The sequence below is a fragment of the Schistosoma mansoni genome (assembly GCF_000237925.1).
Source record: "Schistosoma mansoni, WGS project CABG00000000 data, chromosome 1 unplaced supercontig 0071, strain Puerto Rico, whole genome shotgun sequence".
NCBI lineage: Eukaryota > Metazoa > Platyhelminthes > Trematoda > Strigeidida > Schistosomatidae > Schistosoma > Schistosoma mansoni.
Genome location: NW_017385989.1, coordinates 665,837 through 677,229, shown reverse-complemented (window position 1 = coordinate 677,229; position 11,393 = coordinate 665,837).

Sequence of the window (11,393 nt, the reverse complement as noted above, 5' to 3'; positions counted from 1 at the left end):
TCTTTATTAGGTTTCTTTTGTATTTCATTGGTACTGCGCTATAGAAATGAGTGTACTGTCCAACTGTAGATTTTCTATGTAATCCTCTTTTTAATGTTCCGTCTATTCTTCTGGTTAGTTGGACATCTAAAAACGATATACTACCATTCTGTTCTTCTTCTAGTGTAAACGTAATTGATGGGTGGATATTATTAAATATATTAAGGATGTTCTCCTTTTCATGTTCTTTTTCTAATACTATGAAGGTATCATCTATATAGCGACAATATGATGTTAGATGGCTAATTGTGTCTTTGAGTGGACCATTTTCTAGTTTTGCCAGAAAAATGTCTGCCAGTATAGGGCCCAATGGTGACCCCATGGCTACCCCATCCAATTGTCTATAATACTCATTGTCAAATCGGAATTGAACATTCATTGTGCATCTAAGAATTAGCTGTTTTATTGCGGATACGGGAATTACCGTTTCTAAGTTCCTCTCTGTTAATTCATTGCAAATAAAATCTACCGTTTCAAGTAGAGGAATGTTGGTGAATAGGGACGTTACATCTAATGATATCATAAATTTATTCTTGAGCGATAGATTTTTTATATTATTGATAAATTCAAAGGAATCCTTGACACTATGTTTAACAATTTCCTTGTGGAGTGGTTTGAGAATTTGCACTAACCATTTTGCTATAGTGTGGTAGGCTGAGTTATTCATATCTAAAACGGGTCGAAGGGGCAAGTCACTTTTATGTATTTTTGACAAGCCATATAACCTGGGTGTACTCGTTCCTGTAGGTTTTAACATTTCGAACACTTTTTCTGAGATAAAACCCTGTTGTTTGATTTGTTTCAACGAATCTATTATTTTCGAATAATAACTTTGATTAGTATTAATCCTTCTCTTCCAATTAATGTTAGTTTATAATCGATGTCATTATATAATCATTACGTAACGTATCTACTCCATGAGTGTTATTTAATTATTGTAAATCATATATGCATATTAGTGTAGAGCCATGATGAAAAACTAATTGAAAAGAAATTAGTTAAAGGAAATCGTTTCATGGTTAAAAACAAAAAATATAACAAGCAAATATTATAAACAGAGATGTCAGTAAGAGACAGATCAATCGCAGTCCTAAACATCAATGGGAAGATCCAAACAACTAATACAAAAATGAATAACAAACAGAAAGGGATTTTGTGGAGATTTCAGTATTTTCAAAGTTGAAACTATGAGTTGAATCTCGCGAGGCGGGATCGTGGATGCGCACTGCTGAGGAGTCCCATATTAAGTTTTCCATGGTGGTCTAGCTTCAATTGACTCATGGTTTCAACTTTGAGAATAACAAACAAATATTTTTTCAGGAAGTACTCTTCAGAAATCAGTTAGCTGTTACATCTAGATTTTTTTCGTAGAAATTTGAAAATATCAGAGAACTATCAACTAGCTGATCATTATTAGTATAGTAGTGAATGTCATTAAGGTTATGAGAGTGAGCATAAAATCTACCAAATCTGTCGACCTTACACTTAAGCTGCTTAGATACATGACTTAAAACTTCCGTCCTTGACTAAATGATACTGAAATGATGAAAGTTCCTTAAACTTGCCTTTTGACCATAATCCTCAAGAAAAGCAAGGAAGTCGGTTGCAGCCCGAATAGCTCATTGGTAACGTCTCTGACTGTGAAGATGAATGATACAGAATCGAATCCGTCAGGGAGCACCAGTTCCCTCAACATTACAGGTACACCTTGCTGATGAGTGCTCAGTAGCACGAAACCCGGGTCCAGGGTTTCCTGTTGATCACCTCTAACCACCATCCTATCTTAACATAGTGCACGCAGTGTCGAGCCACCTAGACTAGTGGCCACATTGCAAATTGATCGATAGCATTCGATCAGCACCAAGAAGAACTTGACATGCATGACATTGATCACCACCCAGTGATCAATCAATTGTGAAGGAAGTTTTTTGATGTTTTTTTCTTTAATTAATTTTTTTCGACTTTTCATTATTTAAGTACAGGCTTTAAAACAATCAAGAACTGAAAAAGTGAAGTAGACTGGGTGGAAATGAATTTTCAAAATGCAGACAAATAACACACATTAATCAATAAATAATGATATTTCCATAGCCTTTAAAAGTATTTCACAGAGACAAATGTTTATTAAATATAACACGTTAAACAGTGCAACTATTTTCAAACAAAATGCTTTACTACTGTTTATTAATAAAGTAGTTCATCTTCTTCGATAAAATTCTTCGGAGTGATGTTCAAAAGTTGACTAGTTGATGAAGTAATCAATCGTGTATACTTTCTTCAAAATACTATTTGAGATTAAATCTGTTTTGGGTACGATAAAACTTAGAAATTGTCATTTTGTTTAATTCCTTAATATGGATTGTTTAACCTACGAAGTTTGATCATCTCCGGTATCATTTGAATAAACTCAGAAATTAAGTGGAACAAATGGATGCCAGCTCAGTGGTCTAGAGGTTAAGCGTTCGCTCGCGAGACTGATAGGTCCTGGGTTTGAATCTCGCGAGGTAGGATCGTGAATGAGCACTGCTGCGGAGTTCCACAATAGGACCAAAACGGTCGTTCCGTGCTTCCAGGTTTTCCATGGTGGTTTAGCTTCAATTGACTCATGAATGAAAAATTACTAAAATCTCCACAAAATGATTAATAGTTTGTATTGTTGACCTAAGATGATAAAATTTGTTGCCATTTTCGCTGTTTATATATATGTTTGAATGGCATATTTAGCATTCACATCAAATATAATTCCTTCTAACTCCGCCTGTAGCTCCTCAGGGGGCTACTGCCGATCCTAAGCCCGGATAAAGGAGGAGGGTTAGGCATGGGGTTAGCGACCCCATCCCGTAGAAAACTAAGTCCCTAAAAAGACGCTAGCCAGAAAAATTATAATTCTGATTTAATCCGTATATATTACATAATTTATTTATGGTCTAATACTGTACATATATTTTTATTGTATAATTGTTAAGTAACTAACCTATGCATAATCATATTCCCCTTATTATAAGCTTCATTTCAACCTATAGACTATTATGATACGACTTACCGTTTTTAAGTTATGTACGGTCTATTAATTACAGTCTCCCACATTTCACAGCCACTTTTGGCTAGATCTACTTTATGGTGTGATTTGATCTGTTTAGTTTGTATATAAACCCAGTACGTTTGAAATACATGATTCATATCGTGGGGGCTGAGATTTGTGTTCTGGTCTCAACAGGCAGAGCTAGTCAGGAAGAAGGATCGATAAGGACTCTAGACTGCTCGTACGGGTTTGTGGATCATTGATCCGGTCGATAATTCACTGTCCTCTAATTGACGATATCATTACGTTATATATTTTATTTATTTATTTAAACACATAAATATTGGTAAAAAGGGGCACCAGATATATATGCGCCACACAAATCTCATTTGATTTGTGTGAGGGCTGTGATACTGCTCAGGTGCCCAAACTGAAACAGGTGGTTTTCTTAGGGGCCCACACCCGGAGCCATTGACCTAAAGGTCTGGATCCACAAGGCAGTGGATCGGACCTTTGGAGATGCAGTCCCATGGTAGCCGATGACCAACGAATAATTCATACGCCATTTGTTCCCTCAGAATACTGGGGACCATGTACACCAGTAGTTTGAAATCAGGATTTTCCAACTCCCCTAGGTGAACATTCCGTGTCCACCAACCCGGTTAAAGTGCGGACATTCACTTTTCGTCCTCTCAATTTCGTAAACAACCGTAATGCCACGAGAAGGCAGTGAGTAGGACTTCCCTGGTAGAGGCTATATACGCGTGGCCAGGGTGGGGGGCACGTTATTATATTAATAGGGCACAAGGTCAAAAGTTATAACAATTTATTAACTGGACAAATATCTCTCATATTTTTTATCTGTAAATTATTTATATCCTCCAATTCTTTGTTAACCCTTTGATCATAACACAACTACCATTGGATATTTGGAATCTCAGAATCCTTCTATGGACTCATACACTTATCAAACAACTATAAATGTAAATGTACAGCTTTAGTAAATGATTTCATTAGAAATAAAACTATCTTCATTGAACTCACTTTACTTTTTTTTTAATCTTAACTGACCTAAAAAGCAACTTAGCTACAATAGTAAGTATTGATTATTGGAAATTGGATGACAACCTTATTTTATTAATAATAATGTTATCTATATAAAATTTACTTAGTATTGTTTGTTTGAATCTTCCAATTGATGTTTAGGACTGCAATTGATCAGTCTCTTATTAGCATATGTGCATACTGTGCGTATTGCCTCGATATAGCCTAAATTTACAAGTATTATAAGCAAAGATGGATAGTGGCTAGCAGTGGAATCCAGTTTGACGCGCGTTTCGTCCTATTTGGGACTCGTCAGCTGGATGTACCTACATCTCATATACCAATTAGAGACTGACCAGTTGCAGTCCTAAAAACATCAATGGGGAGATTCAAACAAACAATACTAAGTGAATTTCAACTTCACACCATTACACAAGCAAGTGGCTATCAGGACTCAGTAGCCGAGTGGATAACGCGATGGTGTTTGATGCGAAAGGTACTGGGTTCCAGTCCTAGACTGAACAACAAGTATCAGATGCAGGTACATCCATCTGACGCGTCCCAAATAGGACGAAACGCGCGTCAAACTGGATTCCACAGCGAGCCACTATCCATCTTTGGTTACCTGTATATTTTTGTATTTTTAATAGATGTGTTGGTCAGAGAAATCAAACCTGTTTGTACTAAAACAATAGTCATTAGTGGCATTAGGTGATTGTTACGTTTTATGATGAATTCTTTGAAGTTGAAAACATACCAGTAAACACCAACACATTGATTCTTATAGTTAAGTACTCTTCATGGGATCTGAATGTCTGGATCTCAATCACTGGTTAGGTTGTGGGTGGGAACTGCTAAGATGTGCTAAACTAGAGCGAAACAGCTGTCTAGCGCTTTTCTATATTCAATGTGTTAGATATGGACATTTATTAAATGTTTGGTATACTGTATTTTATATTTGCTGAATTGTAAGCTTTCATTCAATTAACTGTAGATATATGTTTTACCTTTCGTAAATTATTGTTCATTAATTAGTGAGAAGACGTGATCAATGACGCTAATGGGTATCGGGTATATGGTACTTACCCCCGAAGACAATGGAAGATGGTCGTGCAATATCGTGGATTAGTTCATGTTAGACATTAATACCATTGGATACCGGCTCAGTGGTCTAGGGGTTAAGCGTTCACACACGAAACAGAAGTTATTGGATTTGAGCCCGTGTGTAGTATCGTAGGCAAGCATTGCTGAGGAGTCCCATAATAGGACGAAACGGCCGTCCAATGCTTCCAGGTTTTCCATTGTGTCCTAGCTTCAATTGACTCATGATTTCAACTATGAAAATTAACAAATCCCAAGATTGAATGTGTTGCCTAGATTCCATTAACATCTACTAACTGAACAATTCATTAAGTTTAAGTAGTTCAATTGCGACGAGGTGTATAAGAAAAACAAATTGGTTACTCAATCTAGTTTATGATATGATTTGGGAACTGTACATCTACAGATTATGCGAAGTCAACGTCTCGTACTATCCAGATTAGTACAATTACGATATACTCAGTTATGCCAAGTATTAGGTAATGTAGGGCTTATTTAAATTTCAATTGTCGAGTCTATTTTAAATGTAATGTTCACAAATAATTTGATGTTTATTTATGACATACACTCGATTGAACTGAAGTTTTTCTATCAATCTAAATGATACAACTTAGTATCCACTGCATTTACAAGCTAGGCAGTCAGATATAATGAACAAGAAGTCTCGAACATAGACTTGTGCTATTTGATACTCATTAACAAAGTTTTACTTTGGATTCAAAGCTCAAATAGGTCATTCGTAACGTCTTCTATTATAATACTAGGAGATGTAGGTTAAAATTGCTCTAAGAATATCAGTCACCTTAATATTCCAGATATCTCTTCCTAGCAACTTCCACATACCACAAAACTTATATTCAAGTCTTCATAGCAATTATTCTCAACTAACTAGTATACTCGGAATTAAGTGAACACTATTCTTGAGTTATCCCTAGTCTATTCATTACTGCCTCTCATATTCACAGCCACATTTGGCTAAATCTTGTACAAATGTTATTTTATATTTTATGGTACGATGTGGTCAGTTTGATTGGTATATAAACTCAATAAGGTTGAAATATAATGATTCATATTGCAGAGGCTGTTCTGGACTTAACTGGCTGGGCTAGGCAGATAGCAGGACCAACAAGTGCTCTAGACTGCTCGTATGGTTTCAGTGTGTGTCACTGTTCCAATCGATAATTCGCTGCTCTCTGATTGGCAGTCTTATCACGCTATACGTTAACAAGGCATCCACTCGGTTACAAGTTATAACACACTTTTAATAATATATCCTCTTCTATCAAGTAATATCATGACATCTTAATCAGTAAAGAAATTTTAATGGAACTTGTCAATAAATTGACTAACTCAATGACATTACAATTAAAAGAAATAGATTAAATGAATTATCTAATTGAATACAATCTATAATTAGAACTATGAATTTTACTGAATGACTTTTCACTTTTAAACATGGTAAGTTTTTAGTTAGAAACAATACTTCTACTACTGCTGTGGTGTGGGTTACTTATATCCACATAAGTAGTATATAACGATGGTCGGGTATTGAACGTATTTCAATAGAAGATCGATAACAAGCGAACAGGAACGGAACGCAATTGATATGAAAATGCATGAACAATGAAATCAGAGACGATTGTCTGATATTTACAGAAGGAACAGTCAAGATTGAGATAATTGATTAATAGTTTGCAAATTAACTGTTTACTGTATGGTTATCAGATTTTAGTGACATAGTCTGTAATTTCGTGCCCAAATACATTTCGATAGTCCCCAATCTTGTATTTGTTCACTACACTACTACTAATTAAGCCTTTTACCCCCCGTGGAGGAGCATAGGCCTCCTACCACCATTCTCTATCCAACCCTGTCCAGAGTAATCCTTTCCAGTTAGAAACAATGACAATCAATTTTTTTGAGTTAGATGACTTAAACTATGATGTTGTTTAGTTGAAAGAAAAGAAATTTCAAATTTTCTGGTTTTTTTTAAAGAAAAGGAATCTATTCAAACATATTTGATTTACGCATCAATCACACAGTGAAATTATGAACAATATAGATTATCAACTAGACGAAGAAAATCTTTTCTATTCAAAGAGAATAATTGACAAACTATTAATCAAAAGGGATATAAGTAAAGATGGATAGTGGCTAGCAGTGGAATTCAGGATGCGCGTTTCGTCCTATTTGGGACTCGTCAGCTGGATGAACCTGCATCTCAGAGTTGATGTTCACTCTTTTCCTTGTTTACACGAATGTGACGTTAATTTACCATAGACGAATATCTACACTAGATTCCCTCCCAATGTCTACTCTTCAGGACTTCAACACAACTTAGATCAAGAACATGTAATTAGCCTGACTACAACGTAAATATATTCCCACACCAAAACATGACACAATCCAACAACAATGAACAATCAATCAATAATAAATAATAACGATAGGGGAATATATTTAATTCATCTGACTATCTGCATGTCTAACTAAGCAGACAACCAGTCATTATCATTCTCGTCCACAAATCGAAAACATGAAATTGCATGATGTTATTCGTAACATTTTCAATGTTTACTAGGTTGTACTCAACACTTTTGATGATTTTATTGTTTGCTTAAATGAGTAGTGCATATTTGTATGACTTTCAGTAAAATAAACCCATAAAAAAACTTTATGGCAGTAAAACATGGCCGATAAGAGTAGAGGATATTCGTAGACTACTAGTATTCGATCATAGGTGTCTTCGAAGCATCGCTTGTATATTCTGGGACCAACGAGTAAGTAATGCAGTTGTTAGGAAACAGGTACTAGGTAAGGATGGCAAATCGATTGATGAAGTAGTGAAACTTCATCAGTTGAGATGGCTGGGACATGTGTTACGCATACCCAACCACCGACTGCCCCGACGTGTAATGTTTTATGGTGTAGGAGTAGGTTGGAAGAAAGCCAAAGGTGGCCAGACCAAAACATGGAACAAATCCATCGAGTTACTGACAAGTGGACTGAACCATGTTGGTAGGTGTAGACTACCTGGTTGGGATCCGCGAGATGATAGTAACCGATGGTTAGAGACCTTGAATGACATGGCTCAAAATCGTTTGCAATGGCGAAGGTGCATCCACTCTTTATGTACTGCCAAATTCTAATCTTCTGAATTCTTCATGTCCCTTTCTTTTTTCTCTTCCCAAATTTAATTCACTGTATTATACTCCTTCAATAACATCTTTAAACCCTAATCTTTCACATTACTGCTTAAACTCTTACTACTTCTACCGCTATGGGATTTGAATCGACAACTGCATCTCTGTGCTGATGTGGTATGGCAACTCGAACTGATGTACGTACGTACGAAGTTCTACGTTGTGACCGACCGATAAAAAAAACTCATGGAATTATCATGTATATGAACATGTATTTTTAGTAAATCACCTTTCAGAGCATAATACTATGGGTTATTCCAAAGAAAAATTTCCCAACTTGGTATCATCATCTTTCATTTAAATATTTACTAGTTGGTCCCCTACTATATTTCAGTCTAATATAGATGTGTCAAGTCTAAATATGTATTGAGATTGGGAAGATAATATAGTTACATCGAAATATTCAAATACCTTTCATTCTAATGATAGATAAAACCCTCATGAGAGTTACACAGAACAAGGAAAGGGAATTAAATAATTTGGGAGTAAATACAAATGATGATTAATTACCATACAACGAACTAAGCGATGACTGGATGCATCTGGAATGCATTTACTGTCATAACTAACTTCTCAATCTTATGAATTGTTGACGCTCTGTTTAGTAGACTAAGAAGTAACAGTATACTGTCTCATTAGGTTTTGTTTTACTATTTTCAAAATCGTTACTCTTGTTTAGTGACTAAGTAAAAGCCTAGATTGGAGTAGGATTACACCAAAGGCCGTCAGCTAGGTTATACTAACACTCGAATGATCTGAAAACTTTGATTTCTAAGTCAAATAATTTGATTATAAATTGACTGCTTCCGATTCAGTTTCAAATGAACTGGACTGCTAGTTGATTCAGGAGTTAGGTTCAAGTTACCTGAGTTTGTATTTCAGTGATTTACCAAGTGACCACATTTGAGTTTGACATATTAATTTATAATCCCTTGAAAAACAACTGATGAGTGGCTCGCACTCAAGTACTAAAATCTTGTACATGGTTACTGTATTGACTTGTTCGATTTAGTAAGTCAGTCAAGTGCAACGTAGAATCAGTTACGAGTGTATATTTGTTCAATTTGCCGTTATCTCATTAACACAGCAAGATGAGATTTTTGGGCAAGTCCCACAGTCGTAGAGATTGTAACAGTATTAGTAGTAATAAAAAAGATTAGGCATCGAAAAAGTGACTCGAATTATCGAAGTAAAAAAATTCCATAGGAAATTTAGTAACTTAATATCTAAGGGGGGATAAAGAGTGGATGTACCTGTGCTATTCCAAACGATTTTGAACTATGACACCTAGAGACTCGAACCATTAGCTTTGTAACCGGCCAGGTTTTCTCAGGTTCGCTCTTCATAAACGTCAGAATATTATTAAAGTTAATATTTTGAATACTATCCACCAATCCGGTTAAAGCGTTGGACATTCGCTTTTCGTCCTCTCAATTTCGTAAACAACAGTAATGCCACGAGAAGGCAGTGAGTAGGACGTCCCTGGTAGTGACTGTGTATGCGTGGTGGTGTGAGAGTATTTAGAGAGGGAGAGATGACTCTCCCAACTGTCATCCGTACCAGAGCACACTTGAAGCGAAATGACTAGTAACACTGTTCGGGATCCCGGACAGACTTGATAATTCAAACCGGTAATCAAGAGATTGAAAGGTAGAATCTTTTAACCACATTAAGTGCCACAGCTTCACTTTTTTACATGAATCCCTGAACAAAGTTAGAACCACACAGCAAAATGTCACAACTAAAGAGCTTTGTTTTTTTGAACTATAAGATCCAATAATTCATGATACAACACAAGCTTATAGAATCAGAGGATGACCTGTCGATTCGTAGAATACCTTATATAATAATAAAAACAAGTCCAGATTTGATCCAGATGGAACATTCTTTCTACAAATATAGACAAAAGAAGAAAAATTAGAAGTAACAGAACTGAACACATAAAATGAAAAATTCCAAAGATACAAAATGGAAGAGAAGAGTAGAGCAAACAAAATTACACGGTTAATATAAGAGGTAGGTACGACCGATAACCTACGAATACGGAAACACAGTAGAATCACACATCAGTAAGTAACCGAAGGATAATAACTTTAATAAACTTTGAAAAAGACAATTGGAAGTATTTGAAACTACGCGGATGGGTACGTACGAAGGGAAGCACATTAAAATACTGATATAAAACAGCAGAAGTGATTTTAAAAAATGTACATTGAAATTTGATTGATACAACTGTTAAACGTCTCTATTTCTCGAGATAGACATGAGAAAAATGAACAAAAACTGGATAGAACTAAGAAAAGAAGGCCCAGGACAGATTGAGTGGGTTGGAGAATGCTGATCGGCGGCCTATGCTCCATTGGGAGTAACAGGTATAAGTAAGTAAGTAAGTAAGTGTGCTTATATTACAACTGAAAGACTCTTCATAGATGGGAAGTTCAATAAATACAAGAAATTTGGCTAAAACGTCAAATAATTATGAAATTTCAAATGAGTGAAACATGAATTTAAAAGAGTGAAGGATGGATACTAAATTGTGGAATAGCAATAAGTAATAAATCTTAACTATTTCACTTTATATAAACACGTGTAGTCACTTTCTTAACACGAACGAAACGTCTAACACGTGTACAATAATAATAAATACAAATTTAAAGTACAGAACTGGAGAATAGTACATACAGAAAGATGTGGTATGGCAACTCGAACTGATGTACGTACGTACGAAGTTCTACGTTGTGACTAACTGACATACAGAAAGAGAGATTGGCAACCAAACTTTGCTTCAGATCTTTCTGATTCATTTCAATGGAACAATCAAAAACAGAGCCAACAAGTACAGAGGGTTAATGCCCAATATGTAATAAGAATAAAGAAAACAATAGTAAATATATTTATATACATATATATAGTTGCGCGTAGATAGTATTGAAGAAGTGATTTATTGAATTGCCCATATCAGTATATTCACATATACTACTAAA